Here is a 27,499-nt window from a genome sequence, read left to right as displayed (position 1 = left end):
TTCTATATGGATTCCTGGAATTGAGTTTGGTTTTCCCAAATTTTCCTTTCATCCCAAAAAAAAAGGTCTTTTCGAATTTCCAATTCTAGTGCTAAAGTTTGCTTGAATATTTTATATAAAAAAAAGGAGTATGAAGAAGCCTAGAAGATAATTTTAGGAAGAACAATGTACTGAGAATGATAAATACTCTGGTTAAATTTCTTTATTGTGAAAATAATTTATTGGGTTCTATTGCTAACAGCCTTCTATCATAAGGAAGTTTTATTGATGATGTAGTAAACCTGTTGTTCTTTAATGGATTGTACCCTCGTGGTTTCTATGATGGATATGATCATATTGTTAGAATATTAATTGAATATTCCACATAAGGTGGGCTTCATTGATTGTGTTACACTTTGATTTGGTTTCTTATTGGTCTGATATGGGTAATATACGGTTACTAAACTCTTATATGGCTGGCTAGTGTGGGTAATAGAACGTTAGATCTTGATGCGATCTAGGTTTGCCTATATAAAGGATGCTCGTCCCTCCTCTAAACCCTAATCATAATCACAATCCATCGCAGTGGGATATCCATCGCCGTGATAGGGAGGAGTCTAGGAGTCCACATCAAGTTGATCATAGTCACTTCCACCTCAAGTTTGTTCCTGTGGGAGACATAGGATATTCCCTGCGCTTCGTCTCAAATAGAACCATAGGGTATGATCATCATCATCTTGTGTCATTATCATCTAAGGTGTTTTTAGTCTATCTATGCGATCTTGGATGAAATATTCTTACATGTGGTATGTAGCCTGTATAGATCGATTAAAACCCATGGTTGTTGATGATGAACTTAGGGTTTTAGATGGAACCTATGAAACTTGTGAATTTGTTCTCCGATTTTTTCAACAAAACCGTGGGGTTTTTTGTCAATAACTTTTTTCTAGAAAGATTTTGAAAATCTAAAACTACCACTGCGTAGATCTCGCGAATATTGATATATTATGGGTCTCCATCGGACTTACGACGGCAATCGCTGCCGGAATCCGGCCTCTTTTTGATTTTTTTAATTTGTGCGATGCTGAGTGGCGTTTGACCGAGTCAACGGTCGGGTCAACCACCCATGACTCCCAGGCGACCGATTTTGAACCCGTCGGTCAACGTCGACCGTTGCCGGTCATCGGTCCAACCGTGGATTAACTTGGGCGAACGGTTTATTGTTTGAACCATTTTGGACCAAACTCGTTTTTTGACTCAGTCAATTCGCTGATTTCGGTTTAATTTATGATTTAGATTCGATTTCTGATTTCGATTCCGGTTCAATTTTGATTCAATTCGATTTCTGATTTCATTTTTCGGTTCAATTTCGATCGATTTCTAATTTAGATTCTTGGTTCAATTTTGATTCGATTCAATTGCTGATTTCGATTCGGTTCAATTTAGATTTGATTCAATTGCTTATTTCGGTTCGGTCCGGTTAGCCTAATAAGATTCTGATTTATTAGACCGTTTTTATTTGCTGGTTGACCAGTTTAATAAATAAATAAAAACCGATACTATATGTTTAGTATTTGTTTATTTCCACCAAACCGTAGAATTTTAGCGTTCTTCTGGGGTTTTATATTTTGGATCATTTCACGAATGGACCATTTTCAAGACCAATTCTACCCCTATATATGTGAATATTATATATCACGTTTTGGTTGGGATATTGGAATGCTATTTATTTAGTATTTTTTTATTTCTCTCCGTAGGAACTTTAGCGTTCTCTTGGGAATTTATGTTTTGGACCCTTCCGGACACAATGGAATTATTTTCAGGACCAAATTCCACTTCTATATGTATGAAACATGATATGACATATTTATGTTGTATATGTAACTTCACCGTTGGGTGAATTTTTTAATATAGATTTTTTTATCAAATAGCTTTGTATTGTGAGCATGTTTTATATGATATTATACAATTGTAAAATATATATCATGCATGCCTTATAAAGGGTTCGATTGCCTTTTGGTAATCCGGAATTTTATGCAAATGTATGATGTAGTTTATATATGCTTCGATTGCCTTTTGGTAATTTGGAATTTTATATAAATGTATGATGTATTTTATACATGCTTCGATTGCCTTTTGGTAATCCAAATTTTTTTCCCAAACAATGTATTAGCATTATTTGTGGGTAACATAAAGTATATCCCAATATGAGAATTTCATGAGCTTGATTGTGAGTGACTGAGTGGCATTCATGGTTGGGTTTATGGAATGTCACCATATATGTAATGGGATGTCTCTTAATGTTAAGGCATTTTTATCGCCTAAAGGTGGTAATTATGTGTTAGCATTAAGAGGGAGACATGTCGCATTTGGTTGGGAGTTGATTAATCTAAGAAGTTTATACACTCAGGTGGTAAATTTTTAGGTTGGAATACTCTCTGGCCGCTGACGTGTGGGAGTATCCACCGTATGTCATGATTCTGTCCAAAGGTGTTTTCATAATGATGTATGTGTACTCTTTAAAGTGATGCACTTATAAGTTATATGTTACCACATTGTGATAATGCGATGTACTTATGTTACATATTAAAGTGCTAATAAAGTGATGGAGTATCACCCGTATGTCATGATTCTCGCAGTGTTTTCATGATAATATATGTGCGCTCTTTTTAGTGATGTACTTATAAATTACATATTAAAGTGCTAATAAGTGATTGAGTATCCTGTATGTCTGATTCTCCGGTATTTTCATGATGATATATGTGTGCTCTTTCTAGTGATGTACTAATAAGTTACATATTAAAGTATTAATAAAGTGAGGGAGTATCACAATTGTATGTCTGAATTTTCGGTGTTTTCATGATGATATATGTGTGCTCTTCTCTTAGTCACATTTTTGTCTATAACAATATGATTGTTATTGAGATTCTTATAGTCAAACTTCAAGAAATTGTAGATAATGTGTTGTTAACCACACATTCTTTGTTCTGAGTAATCGTGGATATGACTTATAAGAGTATAGAGACAAGTAGTTATATTTTTTTTTGCCCATTAAGAAGTCCATCAGGAACACTTGATGAATTGTTTACCCACCGAATGCCTGTTTTGAAATTGTTGATGCGGGCGTAAGATACTAAGTCTCATCTAGTGTTGAAATAAATATATTTCGGAGTTTTTTATCATGGTGTGATGGTTTTGGAGGAGTTGGGATTATTTCATCGGATGATTATTTTTTAGATAAAACTCATGATTCCTAATGTTTCTTTTATTACCCTTGCTATTATCCATCAATGCCCTTTGCATCAATGCCCTTTGCATCCTCTACTGAGTTTGGAATTATAAAGATCAATACCTTTTTCCAAGAGAACTTTGTTCTTATGAGCATCAATACTCATAAAAATGTTTAGGGTAAAGACTAAGAGTCCGGTCGACTAACAATTTGGGACTGTGACTTCCTTATAATAAAGATGATTGTTGTAAGTAGAGTTGCATTGAGTATAGGTCTGTTAACTAAGTGCGAAAATGAAGTTATGATTCTTTGGTTCTTGTTTGAAGATTTGATTTTCTCTTGTCCCATCCAGTCCTGGTGTCTAGATAGTGGTCCTTATTCCGCCACCTTGTGTATAAATTATTATTTCATCATATTTGTTGATGACCACTCTTAATATGGTTTTTGTATTCAATTAAAGAATAATCTAAATCTCTAAGATCTTCAAGAATTTTTTAGACTGAAGTTAAGAAATTGTTAGATTTGACCGGGGAGGAGAGTATTATGGCCGATATGAGGATGCTTGGGATGACTTAAGAGCCCATTCGCCAAATACTCGGAAGATTCGGATATAGTTGGTCTGTTCACTATGTTTGATAGTCCCGAGCAAAATTGTGTAACCGAAAGGCTTAATCACACTTTTGTGGACATAGTGAACAGTATGGTAGGAAAACTATTTTGTCTGAATTATTTTTTAAGGTGAAACCCTGATAACAGCCTCTTATATCCTTGATCATGTTCCTTTCCAAATATGTTTTTTTTTTTTTTTTTTACTCCATTTTCCATTGCAACTTATTTATAAATCTAACTTAAACCATTTTAGCGTTTAAGTTGTTCTGCAAATCTAAGGTTGAATAATCCAGTATTGCAGAAGTTGGAACATAAAAGTTTTTCATTGTTAATTTGTTTCTTACTCAGATCTTGTTTTATCATCATTGTTAAGACAACAAAATTGTGAATTCTTAAATAGTTTTCTGGAGCTTGATATAGCCAAGAAATGTAGCTTGTTCCCAGACTACTTGATATAATGAACATGAATATAACATTGGCATTATGGTTGACCCAGTTACTAAAAAGTTGTCTTTAATTAGATTTGTGATTGGGTGCAACGAGATATATGATATAGTTGATGAGACATAATGATGTTTGGGAGGCTTGTTAAGTTGCCCGAAGGCTTTAAACCCATTTGTTTTAAATGGGTGTATAAGACTAATAAATATTCATGAAGAAAGATTGTAAGGTTTAAAACCAGGATCGGCAGCTAAAGAGTTTACTCATAAAGAGGAAGTAGACTAGTGAAATTTTCTCACCTATCTCTTCTAAGGACTCTTTTAGAGTTATACCAAATAGATGTGAAGATTGCCTTTCTAATTGAAAACCTTAATAAAGAAGTCCATGTCATTTAGCCTGAGGATTTTGCGGTTGATGACCCTGAGGATTTTGCGGTTGATGATTTTAATCATCTTGGTGTAGACTCAAGAAGTCTAATTTGTGGTTTTAAGTAAGCTTCTAACTATGGTGTTTAAAGATTGATAATATTGTGACTTCATTCGATTTTGTTGAGAAACTTGTAGATCAATATATATATATGGCAAGGTCAGTGGGAGAAATTTTATCTTTCTCATTATTTATGTTGATAATATTTTGCTCACTAGTAGTGACGTTGGCCTACTGCATAAAGACCTAGCAATTGTTATTTGAGAATTATGATATAAAAGACCTTGGTAAGGCATCTTGTCTTGGGCATTGAGATCCATAGGGATTGTTCATGCTATTTATTGGATCTTTCTCAGAGGGCATATATAATTTATATTTAAAGAAGTTCAGTATGCTAGATTGCACACTTGAGAATGATTTTGATTCTCAAGGGAGATACACTGAGCTTATTACAGTTGTCCTATAAAGGATACTGAGAGAGAACAATTGAAGAAAGTATCTTATCTTGAGATACTTGAAGAGGACAATTGATGATAAGATAATCTACAAGCTTGTTCCAGACCTATAGTATTAAGGTATATATATATAGATTTGACCTCGCTAATTGTCCGGGTAATAAGAAGTCCATTTTAAATTGTTTTTTCTTGATGGCGGGAGGGATAATATCGTGAAAAGTGTGAAATAAGGTAAATTTACTTATTTCATCATATAGGTTGAGTTTGCTACATGTTATGGGGCAGTTACTCAAATTGTTTGACTAAAGAATCTCATCAGATAATTGACAGTTCTATTTTAACATTCTGGATAGACCCATCCAGTTGTACTATGATCACATCACAATTCAATTGTGTTATTTATTAACAACAAGAAATTGTTAGATCATAGGGTCTAAATACATGATGGTCGAGTATTTGACCACTAAAGAAAAAACTGTTTGGTTAAGGAACCTCATTAGAAGTTGATTTTTTTTTATCGTGGATAGATCTATCCAGTTGTACTGTGATAACAATTCTGCTGTGTTGTTTGTTAACAACAATAAGGGTATCACAGGGTCAAAACACATGGAAATTAAGTATTTGACTATTAAAGAAAATGTTAAAGAAGGTGACACCACAGAGAGCATATTTGTACGATAATATGGTTATAGATCCCCTAACTAAGGGTCCCCGCCGCGTCTTTGATAGACATGCGGTAACTATGGGTTTAGGAGGAACCTTAGATGCGGTTGTTTAGTGGGAGTTTGAGAATTTTGCTCTATTGTGTAATAAGGTATTCTATCTGTACTTGTCTCTTGTATGCACTGATAATTTATTTGAATTCAATAAAGTTCTTTGGTGACATATTAATCTTCACATTATTATCATGTTGCATGTTATGAAAGTTTTAAGGTATGTGTTAACCTTAAGCAAAAGCTAAGGCATTCATGTATTAGCCTTAAGGTGTGTCATGTAATACATAAAGTTAAAACTCGAGTTATAAAGATGACACGGGTTCGTGGGAACCATAATGTACATATAATCTCATTTTTTGTGGCATTGAGTCACGGTTCGAACCATAATGTACATGCTTTCGTGGCATTAAGTCACGGTGTTCGTAGGAACCATAAGTATATTCTCTCGTGGCATTGAGTCACGGGGTTCGTGGGAACCATAAAGTATATTCTCTCGTGGCATTGAGTCAGGTTCGTGGGAACCATAAAGTGAGAGATTTGGATTGACAACAGAATGACACATGAGGATTTCTATAAAGTGTCATTAGTTGCCACACTACTATATTGCATCCATTTTCGTAAAGTTAAGAGTATTTGTGACCATGGATGGTCCCTGTTGCATAAAAGATGCAACATCGCCATGATTCGGTACTTAAGGCTCTATGTGAAGGGATTGAGCTCTAGGATTATCTTCGACCAATATAAAGTTGTGCACATAAAGGTCAAAATGTTTTCAATGTATCTTTTCAAATGTTTTCTTAAAACAAAGGAGATGTTTTGTTTTACTGATCGTGTCACAATCAATATAGCCCAAGTGGGAGAATGTTAGAATATTAATTGAATATTCCGCATAAGGTGGGCTTCATTGATTGTGTTCACTTTGATTTGGTTTCTTATTGGTCCGATTGGGTAATATCGGTTGCTAGAACTCTTATATGGATCTGGCTAGTGTGGGCTAATAGGAACCGTTAGATCTTGATGGACGATCTAACGGATTTGCCTATATAAAGGATGCTACGTCCCTCCTCTAAACCCTAATCATAATCACAATCACATCTGCTTAGTCAGAAAGGATATACCATCAAGCCAGTGAATAGGGAGGAGTCTAGAGGAGAAGATCCAACATCAAGTTGATCATAGAATCAACTTCCACCTCAAGTTTGTTCCTAGTGGGAGACATAAAGAAGATATTCCGCTGCGCTTCGTCTCAAATAGAACCATAGAAAGGTATGATCATCATCATCTTATGTCATTATCATATTAAGGTGTTTTTAGTCTATCTATGCGATCTTGGATAGAAATATTCTTACACATATGAATACATGTCTCTCTGATGTAAACTTAAAATAACATGTAACCACCTAAATTAGAAAATGTCATATTTCCCCTTCATCGTATATGCATAATATTCATGTATTTCCTTCCTTTTTATGCTTACTGAATTTGTACTAACTGAAGTCAGACTAAGTACATTTGAACTTGTTAGGTTTTGGAATGAGTTTTTGAAGCTGTCATCACTAAAACTGAGATTGGGTTTGCAGTATTCTTAGAAGCTAATGATGGAACACAGTTTGGTGTGGCTTGTTTAGTCCTTCCATCGAGGCAGCGCCTGCTTCCTTCCCCCCTTTCTTTTTTGTTTCTGGTGCTATTTTTCTAGCTTTCTTTTGTCGTTGCTAGTTTCTAGCTTTATTTCCTTGTCTCTTCCTATTCTCATTGGGTTTAATATATTATTTCAACAACCTAACCTTGTCCCACCTAAAATGGTGTTGGCTAAATGTTTTAACATATAATCTGTTTAGCCAAAAAGAATCTGTAATGTATGAACTGTGAGCTATCGGTTTGGCTAATTAAAGCGTGTTGCAGATGATAGAACTCTCATTCAATGTAGAGTTTATCCCTGTGGGATGTGGATATCATCTATTGCTGAAGGGTATCTGGCAAATCTTATCCATGGTTTCGGAGGATTAGGCAAGAAATTTGTGTTGTGCTGGAAAATCTTGTTAGTAGTAAATGCTTTTGCCCCTGTGGCATGAGAAAGTCCACCTCTTCATGTTAATGTAGATGATGGAGCTTATTTCATAAGTACGACACCATTTATTGATGAATACAAAGATTCTTGGGTGAAGAAGGTTAGTCTATACCTCTGCAGGACTTTCTTTTAATATGGTAGTTTATCGTTTTCCAATGCTTGTATGTACAGTTACCACATGCATGTTTTGGGTTGATCAGTGAAATAGGGAAAATATCTACTCTCTCTCTCTCTCTCTCTCTCCCCTTTTGATGGTGTTGTTGTGTATAATCTTTTCTTTCTTGTTTCTGGAAGGATTGTGCTTATCTGAAATTCATGGGTTTCCTGGGCAGGATACCAAGGAAAGTCCTAAGCACGTGCATGCCCTGAAGTTGTGGCTCAAGCATATGCGTTTTATGCCTGTGTCCTTGGTTTCATCTAGATTGTACTTCAAGACATGGCTCAAATTTTTAGGTTGTTCTCTTATTTTTCAATTTGTTGTGCACTTGTTTCAACCTTGAGCTGTTTCTTCATTGTCTCAGGCGACAGAGCTACTCAAGCATCCACATCTTCAGCCTTACGTTCTTAAGATCCATACAAAATTTAATAGCATATGCTTGAGCCACAAGAGATCAAGCTAAACTGCAGATTGCACAGGGTCAGTTACAGAATACTGTTAACACATATACATCTGCTTGCTGTTCTTGAAGTTCGTGAAGATTACAGAATTGGGAAGAAATTATTGGAGATCTGATTTTTTTACAGTGCGAAATTGTAGAAGGAATCAACCTTCAGAATCCCTAGGTCTGCAGATCAAAAACAGAAAAGTATCTAGCACTTTGAGTGTGGATTGAGCATGTGGAATAGGCACAGCCGATTCAATGATCTGATTCCTGTCTCTTAAAACCATGACCATAGCAATAATATGCAGAATAATTATCACCCATTAGGAACACTTTCGAGATGTATTGCAGCTAATTAGGCTTTATTTAATGCAATTGGGATAACTAAGAATCACAACTGCAGAAGAAAAATGTTAGATTATATATGATTCTCTAGGGCATGGTTTTAAACTCCTATTCTGCTTGTCACTTTGCTTTTGGGTTGGTTGAGCAGTAAAAATTCATACTTCTCAGTGGAGAGGTCTTGGATTCGACCCTTACGGACCGCATTACAATTCCAGTATTAACAAAGTACCAGTACAAAAAAAGAAAAAATAATGAGGTGATTTAGTGAATACGCACGTACGTTACCTTTTCAAATCTTGTTATTTTCACATGCTAGCAGATTTAGTAGGAAGGGGCTCTACTTTGGTCTGGAACTTTACATCATCATCTATGGGGATTATATCCTGTCTCACTTACTTATTCTACTCTGTATTTGGAAAAACATGATTTGAGTAAATTTCTCTATAGTAAGTTTCCTACAATCAGGCTAGAACAGGATTTCTAAGCTACTTGAACTCTGATTGCCTCCTCTAATAAATTTTGCCATGTTTTACATTTCCTTCTAGTCAGTCATGAGACCAATTTGAAGAATTTTCTCTCCATTGGTCATATTTCTTTAATGTGACTTATGCTACATTAATTTATGGTTCATGGCTACATGTGCATATATGCTGACTGAGTTTTTACAAGTCCGGCTTCAAGCCTAAAAGATTGTTGGAGTTGATCATGTTCACATTAGGGGAGCCCACACGAAATGGAATTGGCTGCTTGGGAAGGTCACATCCATGATTTTATTCCCAATTTGTTTTCTTCTTTTTTCAAATAATCTTGACTTAATCTTATTTCAATTGATTTAACATATCAATTTGGGATTGGTCCAGCAACAGCTTGGTTCTTCCTTCCTTGAACCGTTCGGTTCAAATTCTATTTTCAGTTAAATGGTGGAAGGTAACATAGGTATAATCAATGGTTCAAATACAATTGGACGACATGACTTAATCTTGGCCGTTCGCAGCTCAGTACTAATTAAAACAAGCAACCACAGGAGCATTGTCGATGGTCAGACAATGTCAGTGACATGTATGAAGAATCCCTTATCAGCCTGGAAAAGAAAAATGCGAGTCAAAGTGATGTGAGCACTTACGTCGCTAATCATCAACTTAAAGTGTGGTGTCATATCGAAGACCAACTCGTGGCTCCAGATTAGATTCGATTCTTCTCTTGGGCCTTGTACCTATATGAAATAGCAAGCCTCTCCCTCTCCCTGCCTCAAGGCTTTGTTCTTACCTATCAAAACCGCCATTAACGCCGGAACCTACTACCTTGGCTGCAGCTCCCATGGCTTCCACGGGTAACCACGAGCTTCACTTCATTCTTATTCCTTTCTTGGCTCAAGGTCACATAATTCCCATGATAGACATTGCAAGATTGCTAGCTCGACAAGGTGTCACTATCACCATCGTCACTACCCCACTCAACGCTTTGCGATTTAAATCCATCATCGATCGAGCCTCTGAATCTGGTTTGCGAATCAGACTTCTTCAACTTCGTTTCCCAGCTACAGAATTTGGATTACCAGATGGCTGTGAGAATATCGATCATCTTCCCTCGCGAGCACTGGCGAAGAACTTCTTTGAAGCTGTAATGATGCTTCAACCAGCCTTGGAACAAATTATTCCAGAAATGAAACCACACCCGAGCTGTATAATCTCTGATTTGGGTCATTCATGGGCATCTCATACTGCTCTAAAGTTTGGGATTCCAAGATTTTTCTTTAATGGTATGTCGGGTTTCAGTCACTTGTGCAATCAAAACGTACTCCGTTACAAGCCACATGCAAATGTCCGATCCGACTCGGAGCACTTTGTGGTTCCAGGCATGCCTCATCGAATCGAGCTAACGAAGGCTCAGTTACCGGGAGTGGTCCGTGACCATGAACCAGTTTTTCGAGAGATCAGAGAACAAGTCAGAGAGCTCGAACGAACAGCAGATGGAGTAGTGTTCAACAGTTTTTACGAATTAGAAACTTGTTATGTGGAAGAGTACCAAAAGCTTGTGGGGAAGAAAGCCTGGTGCGTTGGTCCTGTTTCACTTTACAACAAGGACGTTGTAGATAAGATTGACAGAGGTAAGAAATCAGCCGTTGATGAGAACGAATGCTTGAAGTGGTTGGATTCGAGAGAAGTAGAGTCAGTCGTTTACGTTTGTCTTGGGAGCTTATGTCCTTTGGCTACCTCACAACTGATAGAGATTGGGTTGGCATTGGAGAGATCAAATCACCCATTCGTATGGGTGATCAGACAAGGAAACGATAATAAACCATCAGCAGAGTTAGAGAGATGGTTATCAGAAGAAAGGTTTGAAGAGAGGACCAAAGGAAGAGGGCTTTTAATTAGGGGCTGGGCGCCACAAATGCTGATCTTGTCGCACAGGGCGGTGGGGGTGTTTGTAACACATTGTGGGTGGAATTCGACACTGGAAGCAGTGAGTGCAGGTGTGCCTATGATAACATGGCCCATGTTTGCAGATCAGTTCTATAATGAGAAGCTGATTGTGCAGATTTTGGGGCTTGGAGTAAGGATTGGTGTGGACATCGATTGTCAGATTGGAGGTGGTGAAAAACTAGGGGTGTATGTGAAAGGAGAAGAGGTTGAGAAGACAATTGGGATTTTAATGAACGGTGGAGAAGAAGGGCAACTAGTAAGGAAGAAAATGAGAGAGATTACAGAGATGGCAAACAAAGCAGTTGAAGAAGGGGGTTCTTCTCATCTCAATATTTCACTCTTTATTGAAGATATCAAGCAAAGGGTTGTTCAGAAACAAATGAAGAAAAGAGGAGAGCTGATTTGATTAGAACTGGAACCAAAGAGAGTTATATTTATCAAAGTTATGTAACAAGACTTCACATTGTTGATTTAAATTCAGAACATGAGTTTGGATCCTCATTCTTTCTTCTTGTTCTTTTTTTTCCCATCCTGTTACAGGAATAGGCGATCTTATATATTGGGATGGGTATTACATAATATAAGTGGACCTTTGCCCTTGGCCACAAGGGGATTCAAACTCTGATCTCCTACTTGAAGGAGTTGGTTTTCTACCTACTGAGCCAACACTCAGGGTTGGAGTTTGAATCTTGTCTTTGGAGGGTTCTCTCACTGTCTTTGGAGGGTTCTCTCAATGAGTTAAAGGATTTAAACATGTTTAATATTATTTTAATTTAAAGGCTAATATAAATCCAATTGAATTAAGATTATGAGTGGGTTAACCGTAAATTGAGTGCAAGAGCTGAACATGGTTTGAGTAGATTGGGTTATTTACAATCTATTATTGACCCAAATGATTGATGAAACCAAACCAATAAGCACACAACACAAGGAAGTAGATGAGTTCTGGGGGACTTGTGTGTTCTACTAGGTAAGGATGTGACCATATCGTGCCTCTATGATCCTAGCAAAGCTGATCAAAACAAGTATTGGTTCTGAATAGTTCACTCAAAGTGGTTTACATGGTACTAATTAAAATATCCATGGGATCTTGTAGGGCTTGAGTGTCAAGTTGTAAAGGGAGAGGTTCGGCAACTCTTTTTGTGTATTGGACGAGACACGGTAGCTTCAAAAAGATCCCCACTATCCTCCCTGCTTTAGCACTCTCATTGGCTGTGCATCTTGTACCACCCCCTTTTAATTTCAATTTATTGCTTTTTGTCTTCTTTTTAACTTCCTATATCCTGATCTTAGTTGGTGAATCAGCCTTTGGAGAGAGTATCCTCTCTCCAAGAGCACTCTCCCTAACTTCAGCAGCTACATTAATTGGCATTGGATCAGCTGTAATGGTAGGCAAGGTGTAGAGATCCTTGGAAATTTTGGTAGAAAGAAGTTTTGCAACTCCAGCAAGTAAAGGCTCTGCCATGCGACTGAATGATGGACCGGAGTCATTGCCCGCTTGGTTAACATCTTTAGCACCCAAGTCCTTACAGAAACAAGTTTGGTGGGTAATTTACCCACAATTAGAACACAATACTCGAACTTCATAGAGTACTTGTAATTCGAGCCATTCATCCCTGAAGTTTTTTATGGTTGTCATTGGCAATAACAGAGTTGTTGATATCAAATATGATCTTGACTCGAGCCACATTTATTGGGAGCCCAGAAACCTGAGGTGTCATTTGAATGTTAGTAACTTGACCAAGTATCTCTGTAGCTTTCCTTATTCTGCTATAGGTGAAGCAGCTAAAGCTAATGCCCCTTAAGTAGATCCATAGAGCAATCGGTGGGAGCATGACATCCTTCCGACCTTCGGGCATTGGATCAAGGGTTAGATGAAGCAGGTAATCCTGCAACCACCTAGGAGAAAGAGAGACCACCCCATTTCACAAATCTTCGGAAATTAAATATGCTCTAAGAGTTTCTCTTCCCACACTATTAACAAACGATAACACCAATCAAGCCAAGCATCTGTAAGCTTCTTATTGGTGATAGTAATATGTTCTTTTGGAAATCCAAAGGTATAGCCATAAAGGGGATAACCATTGCCTTTTCACTTAAGTGAAAACCGCCCACTCCTAGGATTAGGACAGCCTGAAGGTTCCACTACCTTCCAGGTGTCATACTGATTGGAATATGGCTCTTTGAGCATGAGTGAATGAAAATTTTCCATTTAGGATATTTTGTGGAACTAAGTGCATGAAATAATTATTGACAATTGGGTGTTTCAAATTCCAAGGATAGTTCATGCATAAAATGCTAATGAACATTTGGGCTCTTGATTTCCCAAGCATTGTTCAAGAATGGAGGGTTATGGGACTTTCATTTCCCAAGGAACTTCTCATTTCCCTAGCTTGGTTATAAATGATCGAAGCTCTTCGTTTTCCAAGCTTGATTTATTAAGAACCGAAACTTTGCGTTTCCAAGTTTGATTGTAAATGCCAAGAACTTTTCGTTTTCCCCAAGCTTGTTAATGAGACATTGATGGTAATATGGTATGTTCATTGTACCAACTATAAACCTCCACTATATATTGGGATCCCCCTTAGATGAAGGGTGATAGAAGGAAGGCACATATCAAGTTTGTCGTTGCGGTCTACTTTGTGCTAAGTATACCGTTGTTTGTCATTGTATCTTGGAGACAGACGTCCATTAGATCCTCAAGCACACATCAGAGGGGACAAATCTGTTTTAAAGAAAGTGTTTTGATGTGCGTTGATGATTCTTCCTCTTTGTTCTATTGCTTTCGGTTCAGGTTCCATTTGGGTGTATTTCAATTTCAATGTTAAATAGTTTTGATATATCCTTTTGATTGTTATCATCCGACTTCTCTTAATAATATCTAATTTCTCTTGATTTACTATCAGTTTGGCCAACAATCTTAAAACGTATTTGCATTTCACATTTTGTCAGGTCAAAATATGGGAGATGACATGAATGTGAAGGCTCCTACGGCCTCGACCCAATCATTACCGGTTTTGATTCCTATTAATCACCATGAGAAACTTGAAAAGTTTGGAGGACTAAACTTTAAAACTTGGTAACAAAATATTTATTTCATTTAACAACTTTGCATCTTGTGAGATTCTTAAAAGGGGAGCCTCCCACTATTGGAGAAGATGGGTCAAATACATAAACTATTGACTCATGGAAACAATCTAATTCCTATGCCAGAACTATGTTCTGAATGGCTTGACTGATGCACTCTATAGTGTGTATAGCACAAAGAGTTCTGCCTAGGAACTTTGGGAGTCCTTAGACCATAAGTACATATCTGAGGATGCTGGTGCTAAAAGTTCCTTGTGGGTCAATTCTTGAATTTCAAGATGATTGACTCAAAGGCTATAATGTGTCAAGTTCAAGAACTCCAAATGATCATTCACGAAATTCATGCTAAGGGAATGACCATGAGTGAGTCTTTCCAAGTAGCTGCAATCATTGAGAAGCCGCCCCTTGCATGGAAAGACTTCAAGAACTATTTGAAACACAAAAGGAATGAGATGAATGTTAAAGATCTAATTGTTAGCTTTCAAATAGAAGAAGACAACAAAGGCTTGGAGAGGAAGTTCTCCAACCTTGTTGTTGATAAGGCCAATGTGGTGGAGCGTGGTGAAAGCTCCAAGAACAAGAAAGGGAATCACAAGTCAGGTTTCAATATGGAACCTAAAGGTGGAATTTCTAAGAAGCCAATTTTCCAAGGAAAATGTTTTAATTGTGACAAGATGGGTCACAAATCAGCAAATTGTAGATTTCCAAAGAGGAACAAGAAGAAAGAGGCCACCTTGGTTGACAATGCCACATATGAATTGTTGATATGAGTCTCTCTACAGTGGTATCTCAGGTCAACTTGGTAGACTCAAATCCAAAGGAATGGTGGCTAGACACTAGAGCCGCACACCATGTTTGCTGTAATAGATTTGCTTTCTTTGATCTCACACCTGCAAATAATGGAGAAGTTTTGTTTATGGGCAACTCTGCAACTTCTGAAATCATGGGTCAAGGAACTTTATTCATAACAATGACATCAGATAAGTGAAGTTGTGAAATGTCCTTTATGTGCCTAACATCTAGAAGAATCAGTTTTGTGGAACACTTCTGAGTCAACATGGATTCAAGACGGTTTTTGAATATGAAAAGTTAGTTTTGACCAAACAAGGTGTTTATGTTAGGAAAGGGTATGTAAAAGATGAGATGCTAAAAATGAATATAATGACTATCAAGCCAAAACCTGTCAATGATAAAAGAAAGTCTTCTTCTTATATGCTTGAATCTTCTAACTTGTGGTATGGTAGACTAGGTCATGTTAATTTTGATACTCTATGTAGATTAATTAACATGGACCAGATACCCTCATTTAACATTGATCCCATTCATAAATGTAAAACTTCTATAGAGGCAAAACTAACTAGATCATCGTTCCAAACTATTAAAAGGAATATTGAACCACTTGATTTAATTTATAGTGGTATTTGTGATTTGAAATTGGGTAAATATCACTTACCTCCCCTCTTAGTTGGACAAATAGCACTTACACTCCCTCTTAGTTGGATAATATCACTTACCTCCCCTCTTACCTATCAAATATATCAAACACTTCCCCTCTATTAACTTTCTCCGTTAAATTTAACTTTCACCGTTAAATATTTTTCTAAAACCCCAAACTACCCTTGGCTAAAAATATATTTTTTATTTACCCTAAATTACCATAATCACCTTATTAAATTGCCCCCAATTAAAATAATTATTATAACCAAAACACCATAATTAAAATCTAAATTATCCTTAATTATTAAAAGCCCAACATACCTTCTTCTTTTTTTTAATTTTTTTTTTTAATTTAACAAACAATTAAAAAAACGCGTACTACTATCAAGTAAAATTAAAAATGCAATTAAAAAAAAGGTATGTTGATAAAATTAAACACATACTACTATTTTGGGTTTTTTTAATTTTTTGATAAATAATTTTTAAAAAGAGTATTACACGCTAGGTAAGAATTAACGTGAACATTACACACTAAATTTAACTGATTAAATAACTCCTTAGTTATTTTTTAATTGCTTGATAAATATTTAAAAAAAAGAAGGTATGTTGGGCTTTTAATAATTAAAGATAATTTGAGTTTTAACTACCGTGTTTTAGTTTTTAACAATTATTTTAATTGAGGGTAATTTAGTATTTTAACTCCTAGGGTGATTACAGTAATTTAGGGTTTAAAATAAAAAATATTTTTAGCTAAGGGTAGTTTGGGGTTTTAGAAAAATATTTAATGGTAAAAGTTAAATTTAACGGAGAAAGTCAACAGAGGGGAGATGTTTGATATATTTGCTAGGTAAGAGGGGAGGTAAGTGATATTATCCAACTAAGAAGGGGCGTAAGTGCTATTTGTCCAGCTAAGAGGGGAGGTAAGTGATATTTACCCTTTGAAATTTGTTTAAACACGAGGTGGTAACAAATATTTTATCACCTTCATTGATGATAGCACAAAATATTGCTATGTGTATTTGCTTAAAAGCAAAGATGACACTATACAAAAGTTTGCTTTATACAAACAAGAAGTTGAAAACCAACTTAATAAGTAGATTAAGATGGTGAGAAGTGACAGTGGTGGTGAATATGTAGAACCATTTAGTGAATTTTGTGTGCTACTTGGTATTATTAATGAAGTCACACCTCCTTATACTCCTCAATCGAATGTAGTGCCTTAACGCAAAAATTGTACATTGAAAGAAATGATGAATACAATGTTGATAAGTTATGGATTACCATAGAACTTGTGGGGGGAAGCCATTTGAATGGCTAACTATCTTTTGAATAAGGTTCCTCGGAAGAAAAAGGATAAAACGCCTTATGAATTGTGGAAAGGAATAAAGCCTTCCTAAGTGTGGGGTGTCTTGCCAAAGTATTGACTCCAACAACTAAATGATTGAAAATAGGTCCTAAGATGGTTGATTGAATTTTCATTGGCTATGCTCAAAATAGCAGTGCTTATCGATTTATTGTATATGAATCTACAAACCCCGAGATTCACAAAAATACGATAATGGAATCGAGGAATGCTTTGTTCTTTGAACATGTATTTCCTTGTAAATCCAAGGAAGATGGTCCAAGTTTGTCTAAACAAACAATTGAGGCTGATGAAAGTAATGATCTGGTTCAAGATCTTTACTATGAATCAAAAGAGTTGGAGGTAGAGCATAGGAGAAACAAAAGGGCAAGAATAGAAAAATCTTTTGGGCCAGATTTTTTGACTTGTTAGAACTTGAACCTCTAATATATAAAGAAGCTATGAGTTCAACCGGTGGCCCTTTATGGAAAGAAGCAATAAAGAGTGAGATTAATTCCATTATGCAAAATCATACTTGGGAGTTAGTGGACCTTCCTCCAGGAAGTAAACCACTAGGCTCTTAGTGGATCTTCAAACGGAAGATGAAGACAGATGGAACAATTGATAAGTATAAGTCTAGTCTTTAGGGGTGTCAAAACCTAACCCGAACTGGTTAAAACCGGACTGAACCGCCCGAACCAAAGCTTAATGGGTTGTGTTTGGGCTGAACAACCTCAGCCCGCAATGGTTCGGGCTGGGCCGGGCCAGCCCGTGTGTGGCCCGCTAGCCCGAACCGTTTGGCCCGAAACTAGCCCGAACTCAAACCAACCCGTTAAACCCATTATAAATAAATAAAATAAAAAATTTTTAATGTAAAAGACAATTATAAAACCCCCAAGTATCCATTGTTTTCCTTAATTGTTTTGCTTTGGAATATGCAAACAACAAGCTTGTCAAAGCTTTCGCCATTACGAAGATGGGCTTAGAAAATATATAGCAAGTGTATTATCATTTGAAAATCTTTTAAAGCTTTATTTTGATCCATTTTTACAAGTATCAAGAAGGGGGAGGAAAATAAGTAGAGACAACCCACTAAAATTCATCAAGATGCCAGCTTTCTTTTGTATATTAGTTCTATAAGTTTTATTTCTTTGTAGAAAAAAAGTTTTTGGTTTTGAACGCCCAATACAAAAGACTTGAAGATAACTTAATGCTTATATGTGTTCACTTACTCTTGATAAATTTCATATATCAACAAGGTACTCAAAACATACTGCTAATAAACCCAAACCCAAACCATTAGTAAACCCAATTCTAAACCGTTAGCCCAAACCGTTGGTCAGCCCGAACCCAAACCGCACCAGCCCGAAACCGGCTCGAAACCGTTATTTTCTTAATGGGCCGTGTTTGGGCTGAGTGTTTTTCAGCCCGAAACCGTTAGGCCCAGCCCGAAACCGGCCCAACCAGAACCATTGACACCCCTACTAGACTTGTAATAAATTACAAGCAAAGAGAAGGTCGTGACTACTTTGATAATTATTCTCTTGTGACGAGAATAACATCTATAAGGGTGATATTAGCAAGTGTTGCTTTACGAGGTCTAGAAGTCCATCAAATGGACATAAAGACTGCTTTTCTCAATGGAGACCTTAATTGAGGAAGAAATATACATATGTATTTCTCCCAGACAAGAAAAGAAAATATGTAATTTGGTGAAGTCCTTACATGGACTTAAACAAGCACCAAAACAGTGGCACAAAAATTTTGACAATGTTAAGATGTCAAATGGTTTCAAAATCAATGAGTGTGACAAGTGTGTCTATGTTAAGATCATGGATAATGGATATGTCATTCTTTGTTTATATGTAGATGACATATTAATTGTTGGTAGCAATGAACAAATGATCACTACCAAAAACATATTGAATTCAAGATTTGACATGAAAGAGATGTGATTGGTTTATTTGATTTTGGGAATTAAGATTCATAGAACAACTGATGTCATAATTGAGTTAGTCACACTATGTGGACAAGATGTTTGAAAATTTTAACAAGGGTGATTCTGGAATGTAGATTTGACATGAAAGATATGGGATTTGTTGATGTGATTTTGGGAATTAAGATTCATAGAACAACTAATGATCTCATATTGAGTTAGTCACACCACGCAGACAAGATGTTTGAAAATTTTAACAAGGGCGATTTTGGAATGTCCAAAACTCCAATTGATTTGAATCAATATCTGTCCAAGAATCGAGGAGACATTGTATCTCAAGTAGAATGCGCTAGGATTATAGGCAAGCTAATGTACTTAATCAGTTGTACATGGCCTGATATTGCCTATGTTGTGAGTAGCCTAAGTAGATTCATGAGTAACCGAAAGTTGATCATTGGAAAGCTATTGTTAGGGTACTTAGATACTTAAGGCATACTCGTAATTATGGATTGCACTATATTAGAGAACCTGCAGCATTAGAAGGATACTTAGATGCAACCTGGATGTTTGATATATAAGATTCTAAAGCTACTCGCATGTATGCATTCACTTTAAGAGGTGCAACAATCTCATGGAAATCCTCCAAACAAATGGTAATAACTAGATCCACAATGGAATATGAGTTTGTAGCCCTGGATAAATGTGGCGAAAAGGCCTAATGGCTATGGAACTTTTTGGAAGATATTCCAAAATGGCTAAAGCCTGTGCTTGCTATATGTATACATTGTGATAGCCAAACAACTATTGGGAGGGCACAAAATGTAATGTATAACATTAAGTCAAGACACATACGTTGTCAACATATTACCATTAGACAGTTGATGTCGAATGGAGTCATAACAATTGATTATGTAAGGTCAAAAGAAAATCTTGCAGATCCACCAACCAAAGGGTTGAATAGAGATCACGTTGAACAATCATCGAAGGAATGGGATTGAAGCCCATGAATGTATAGGTTGGTTACAATGAAAACCTAACCTAGTTGACTAGAGATCCCAAGTCTAGGTTTAATAGGACAACTAAACTATAATTAATGAATGAAATCATTGTGGAGATTATCCTCTACCCATTCCTATGGTGAAAACAGTGATACCCGTAAGGAATAGGTCAAGCTTATGTTTTTATTGATTCTTACATTTTGGACAAATGTTGGATCCAAATTTAAAGTGAAGTTGTCACACCCCACCCGCCGGTCTCGGTTACTCGCCCGACAACCCGTGGGTGTGATCCGTCACAAGATCCACGGTCTTACCCATCAATAATAATAAATGTAAGTAGAGAAAATCAAGAGCAAGGGCAAGTTCAATAATTAATAAAAAGGATTACAGGAGTCCAAATACTCCAAAAAAAAAAAAATCAAAGAAAGAATCAATGTTTCAAAAAGAATAATGAGTTCAGCGGAAGTAATCAAAATAAACTAAATAAGTTTCATTCTAGATTCTTTTTCTAAAGCTAAAATAAATTGTTCATGCTTGTCAATAAAGGGGGTTCTTCAGTTCTTCTCCAGACAGTCAGCAAAATGTCTGGCAATTTGTCTCCTTCTGCCATCAATGGGTGTTGTAAGTGCATTCCAAGCATCCGCAGGACACTTTGTGCACGTTATCTCCATCTCCCACTGATAGTGCCACATCCTCTTCATACGAGGATGTTCGGTCATGCGGATTATCTCTGACTTCCGACTTTGTGAAACCATCTGCACAGTTAGTATAACATACAAAGGAAAAGGAATGAGTTATGACGAACTAAGTAAGGATAACACATTTTTTATCCATATGTCAACACAATCAGCAATGCATATATGATATGAATGATATGCAAAAGTATGAATGCTACTAAGATCTAACTATGCAAGTCTCTAGACAATTGACACGCTTTAAGATATAACACCTGCCCTCCTCTAGGTAGGTCTAGTCACTCTGATCCCTCATGGACTGGTTACCTCTGTTGGGATCCTGGGTAAAGGGATAAAGTCCACACCAGGCAATCCATGGCTAGGGATTAATTCAACACTCTCTTACCATGACAATTGGCAATGAGTACTAGCACATGTCGGTCCCAAGCCCGGGTAAAGGAGGAGGGTTGGTGCGTCAGGTCGGCAGCCGGCACCGGAAAAAAAAAATATAGCCAAACCTTTTTTCATGGATTCGACCTTATATGAGAAAAGCTATGCTAGGGCGTTCCCCGACAAAAGAAGCGACGCGCTACACTATGACCCGGGTGTAGTGATAAGTGGGCAAGGGCTAGTTAGGGCGTCCCTTGTAAGCGACGCGTCGCATCGGCGCCCGGATGCGGTGATAAGTAGGCAAGGGTTCCCGCGCCGTGGACGAGTGCGGGTAAAGAAGCTAGTCCATAGGCGTAGGATTAGATTGGCATCTTGGAACATAGGATCTCTAACTGGTAAGAGCTTAGAATTGATAGATGTTATGAGGAGAAGAAGGATTAATGTAGCTTGCATTCAAGAGACTAGATGGAGGGGTAAAAAAGCCAAAGAGTTGGATGACTTTAAACTTTGGTATACTGGGATAAAACAAATAAAAATGGAGTGGGTATAATAGTGGATAAAGATTTAAAAAATGATGTGGTGGATGTTAAAAGAGTGGGTGATAGGATTATTGCTATCAAGCTTGTAATGGAGAAAGAGTTCGTAAATATAATTTGTGCATATGCACCGCAAGTAGGACTAGATGAAAGTCTAAAGCTAAAATTTTGGGAAAATATGGATGGATTAATGCAAGGAATTTGTCAAGGAGAAAAGATTATCATAAGAGGTGATTTAAATGGACATATTGGAAAAGATCAAAGAGGATATGAGAGTGTTCATGGAGGATATGGTTTTGGAGAAAGGAATCAGGAGGGGATTTCAATTTTGGATTTTGCTACTGCTTTTGATCTATCTATTATAAATACTTACATCAAAAAGAGAGATGAACATTTAATTACTTTCAAAAGTGGACAGCATAGAAGCCAAATAGATTTCTTCCTAACTAGAAGGACTGATAGATCGATTGTTGTGCAAGAATTGCAAGGTGATACAGGGGGAAAGCTTAACTGCACAACATAGACTTGTGGTCTTGGATATGTGCTTAGTCCCAGAACACATAAGGTAGCGTTTGGTTCCGCAATTCCCTGAAATCCGCTTCTGTGGGAGTCACGAGTCTGTAGGAATTAGGTTCTATAGAATCATATTCGTAAAAAAAAACTGTTTGGTTACCCTGATTCTGGAAAGTGAATCTGTCTGAAAAACCATTTGGTTACCCTGATTCTGAAAGTGAATCTGTTTGAAAAACTGTTTGGTTACCTTGATTCTGAAAGTGAATCTATCTGAAAAACTGTTTGGTTACCATGATTCTGAAAGTGAATCTGCTTTGTTATTTGATTTAATTAATGACTGAGCATAACAATTATTTACAAAATTCAATTAATCAACCATGAAGAATTCACTAAATTTTGGCTGGTTCGGTGGATGGCAAAATTTTTTTACAACAAAACCGAAACCGCCACAACATTTTTTCGCTAAATATCGCCGATATATCCATGAATTTTCAACCTATTTTTCTTAAATTTCTCTCTCATATCCATAGTTCCCCAGACATTCTCTCTCCTATTTTTTGTATTTTTGTCATATTTTCCTTTGATCTTCAACATATAGCAGTAAATCTCGTTTCATTCTTGACCGATATAGTATTGTTTGCGACGATTAAACGAGATTTCACACAGATCTAGGAGCTTTGTAGAGTTTTTTCATCTGATAAGTAATTATTGTTCTGGAAGACAAATTGACCGAAGCATAGTACTTGGTATTGACATGATATAGGCGGTGCCAACACAAATATATACTTAATTGTATTTGTATACTAGTATTGTATAGTAGTGTTTATTGTGTTTGTGCATATTTATTGTGCTTTGATTGTTTAAAATAATGCTCTAGATTTCCAATTTTGTCTGTATACGGCTGATCAAGAAAGATCGGTTTAGGTGAGGTTTTAGGCAAAACCAGTAATTTCAATGTGTTTATTAGCATTAAATTATGTTAAACGCCAAATTTGGGCCTAAGATGACCTAAAATACCCCCTAAATGAGAGGTCGAAATCTGGCTGAAACTTTGTACCCTTTTTTTGGTGTTTTAATCCAAATAAAATGACAAATACATGGAGAGAAAAAAAAAACGTTCTGGATCTTTTTATTTCAATTTCTTTTTAATTTTTTGTGAACAAAGCAAGGGATGCAATAGTGGCGATCTTACACCCCCGCTAAGCAGTGTTTGGACTTTTGAGTTCAACCTATGCAAATATTAGTCCTATGAACTACTAATGCAATCACTAGTCCCATCAACATAATTCTACTAGAGGTCTTACATATTCCACATAAGTCAATAGCAATTCTATGCCCAAGTCAAAAAGTACACTAACAGCCCAATGCACAAAATAGATGAGGAAAAGGAATTAGAACGTGGAACTTGAGAACTATCAAACTACATGGAATGACCTTGAGAGGTTTTTTTGGTAAATGACCTAGAGAGTTGAGACTTCCAAAATATCAATTTCATAATATAGTTTACATCAAAAGCTATTATGATTTCCTCCCATATCATGATACCCAAGGAAATTTCATCGGATTCCAGAATATAAGGCAATGAATCATGCTTACACAAACATTGAGCGAATATGCTTCTCTATTTTAAACAAAAACTGAGCAGCAAAAGATAAATATAAGCCTTTTAACATAAATGTGGTGCCTAACTAATTGGGTAGAATTCTAAAAATTCCGATTAAGAATTAACTGGTCAATTCAATCTTGGGTAGAAATTGGACACTTTTATTAGAACTATTCACAATCACCTAACTTCCATGGAGTACAAACATCCAAATCCAAAAATAAAAAATAAAAAAATGGAGTACTGTAATAAAAACAGAAAAAAATGAAACCTAAAACTACATCGTATGCAGACAACCAGTGCATCGACTTCTTCATTGAGACTCAGCTACCTTCTTATAGGTTAACCACTTGGCAATTAAGAGATACACCAGGAAATTGATGACGCTCAGCACAGCCAAGAGCCAGTAGAAGTAGTCGAGGTGACCCCTGTTTAAGTTATCCGGTATCCAACCGAGGCTACCATGCCAAGTGGTCACTTTTGTGATTATAATTACAAGCAAAGTGCTTAAGTAGTTCCCTAAAGCAGTTGTTGTGAGTGATAGAGCTGAACTCAAACTCCTCATAGCATCAGTGCCTGTTCATAGAAGAATTCTCTCCGCCCAACAAAGGTAAAAACCTCTCGCACATCCAATGAGGAAGTACTGTGGAATCCGCCGGAAGATAGACATGGGCGGGTACTTGAGATCATAGTAATTATGCTCTCTCACCATATTGAGCCTTGCAACCTCTGGAATTCCCGCAGCCAACATGGCAAAAACCGAGATGACAAGGCCAATTCCCATCCTTTGAAGTCGGGGTGAAGCCATTTTTGTGGCCAGTATACTTTCTAGCAAGTGGAATGATGATTTTGTCATAGAATGGTACCCGAAAGATCACACCGATTGTATCGAATATGGAAAGTGAAGTCGAAGGAATCACGAAACCGGGGACCAATGTGTGGATCCATGGTGTTTCCTTGTAATACAAACATGGTGCTCATCCGGCTGTAGACGGCCGAAAACACAATGCCACTAGCCCATACTGGGAGTAGCCGTATGATGGACTTGAGCTCCTCCACTTGGGTGAATGTGCATAGTCCCCATGGGCTCACCGAGCTTTTGGCATGGCTCTGTACAGTCTCCACAGCAGCCTTGTCAAAGAAAGTCATTGCTTTAGTGTGATCAAGTTTACGGCTTCCTTGGATTGTCGACTCGGGGTCTGCAGTCTCAAAAAGTAGGGACTCATCCGAAGGAACTTTTACATTGATTTTCCTGAAGGATGCAACGATAACCTGCAAAATTCTTGTCAAGGGGCTCCCTCCGGGCCTCCGATGGCGGTACAAAGGGGTAGCTATAAAGAAACTAATCACTGCAATAGCCATGGCAACAGCTGGGATACCGAAACCCCATCCCCAACCAACGTTCATTTGTATCCACACCAATACTGAGGAAGCAATGAGAGCACCAATATTGATTGAGAAATAAAAGAAATTAAAGAAGGAGCTCTTCTGTTTCTTCTCGTCCTCATCAGTGTCATCAAACTGATCTGCTCCAAAGGAGGAAACACATGGTTTGATTCCACTAGTCCCAAGAGCAATGAGGTAAATTGCCAGAAAGAAGAGTGCAACTTGAGGCTGTGTAGGGTGGCAAACACCATCATGGTTGCAAGATGGCTTTAATCCAGGTAAAGCTGCAGACATTGTTAACAATGACATCCCCTGAAGCCAAGCAAAATCATGTAAATATTTTCAGTCAGTTATAGATGATCAATGAGAAATAGATGTCACTATATCAAACAATGGTGAGTTATAAAACCAACCATACAAGGCTTTCAAATTAACCAAGAATTCAACCGCATGGCTCTCACCAAACAGTCGAGAACTACTCAGTCCTGAAGGGCTTAAAAGTACTCATGCCTGCTGGTGAGAGTGAGCATTGTATCTTAGTTCATGTTGACTTCCTGCATATCCAAATCACATGATAGATTTGTGTTCAAATAAATCCTTACCAAGAAATACGCGATAGAAAAAATGGCAATTGTCCAATATCTTCCCAGATAAGAATCAGCTAGAAAGGCTCCAAGCAGTGGTGTAACATAACAGGTTCCTAACCAATTTGTGATAGTATTTGATGCAGCAACATTTCCTTTATTTAGACGAAGCTGAACATAGTTCACCAGATTAGTGCTCATGCCATAGTATGCCAACCTTTCACAACATTCGTTCCCTGTGACAGAGTATGAAGTATTAAAGATGTCAGAGTAATCAGATGTCCAAATTCGATAAAAGAACTGCAAATCAGGATACCATGACAGCAGGTGGGTAGAAAACCATACCAAGGATGAAATAACAAGCCTTCCATCTTCCAGTCCTTCTTAATACATGGATTTTTATGGCTGTCTATTGTTCCATCTCCTGTATAGATTTTTTGGCTGGTTGGGGGGGGGGGGGGTGAAGAACCCAATTTGTTGGCGGTTCCTAGGAATTTCTTCTAAGCTGTTAATGACTTTATACTATTCTGTAGAAATTCTAACTACAACATGATGAAATATCAGCACAATAACATTGGAGAAATCTTGGCTAAATTAAAACTGATTCAACTCTGTTCAACTTCTTTGTTTTTCCCCTCATAATGTGAATTAAATGTGAATGCAAAGCAGAAAAATTATTCTTTCTATCATGTACAGTCAAGGAGATCTACAAGTTCTTTTTGATTACTTGGTTTGGACAGCTAGGAACCACGATTGGTTCTTTGTTCAAGAAAAAGTTAAATGACAGGATAAGGTGAGAAAAGAGACATGAGATTTGCTGGCAGAGTTCAATTGATCTATGTCCCTGAGGCTCAGGATTGAACCCAATGCAAAATGATAAATCTATACAATTTGTTGTACAATGACTCAATAACATGAACCTCTTACCTAAGACTCACAAACCTTATAGAACCATGCAAGAGAAGCGTGAATCTTCACTACAACAAATTGAAGTATCCCGAATAGAAATCCAACATGTTACATACCAGAGAGAGAGGCAATGAGTATCCCCAATTGAAGTACCTGTATATACTAAGATTCATCCAACCTGTTTCTCACTTGCTGAAGTTGTGAAAAAGAATAATATTTTGAACCATCCATAAAACCAATAGAAATCCAACCTAATTTCTTTCTAGAAGGCACCATTCATAACCCAATATTAATGTACCCTTAACAATACATGTTGAAAAGACAAATGTTTTTACCTATTTGTTGCAAACAAAAATACATAACAAGAAAGTAAAAAAACCCACACACATAAGAATAAGAATCCATGATACAACATTGTGATTCGGTTTGACAGAATTTCAATGTGCACGTGCTCAGTAGGGGCTCGGCACGCAACACCCAAATTCTTCTTGTTCATGATGTCATATGATGCTGAAGCTGTAGAACCCTCATCCTTTGTATGAATCTCAGACATATTATCTAGCCAAATAAAGGAATTTGGATGGTTACTACCACTTGGGCACCTATAAAATCTTCGACCTGGATTTTTCCTAGTTCTTGAAGTCATTAGGATCATCCTTCCTTGCCTACAATAGCACAAAGGAGGCTGTTGTTCCATTCCAGTTGAAGTTTGATCTTCACAATAGTAACCTCCCATCACTTCACCTGTAAAACAAATTCAGTTGGTATATATCAAATAAAGAATACTTTAAATAAGAATGCTCCTCTATAG

At 37.0% G+C, this 27,499-nt stretch overlaps 2 pseudogenes; one reads left to right on the top strand and one right to left on the bottom strand.

The window, feature by feature from the left end:
• Positions 1-10,062: 10,062 nt before the first annotated feature.
• On the top strand, positions 10,063-11,814 carry LOC149023695 (UDP-glycosyltransferase 73C25 pseudogene; annotated as a pseudogene).
• A 12,308-nt stretch (positions 11,815-24,122) lies between these two features.
• LOC149023694 (protein NRT1/ PTR FAMILY 8.1-like) lies at positions 24,123-27,241 on the bottom strand (annotated as a pseudogene).
• Between the last annotated feature and the right edge of the window lie 258 nt (positions 27,242-27,499).

The sequence above is a fragment of the Hakea prostrata genome, chromosome 2 (genome assembly GCF_041222555.1).
Source record: "Hakea prostrata isolate BN-2017 chromosome 2, UWA_Hpros_2, whole genome shotgun sequence".
NCBI classification, from domain to species: domain Eukaryota; kingdom Viridiplantae; phylum Streptophyta; class Magnoliopsida; order Proteales; family Proteaceae; genus Hakea; species Hakea prostrata.
The sequence above is the reverse complement of the archived record's forward strand: the minus strand, read 5'-3'. Positions and strand labels throughout refer to the sequence as shown.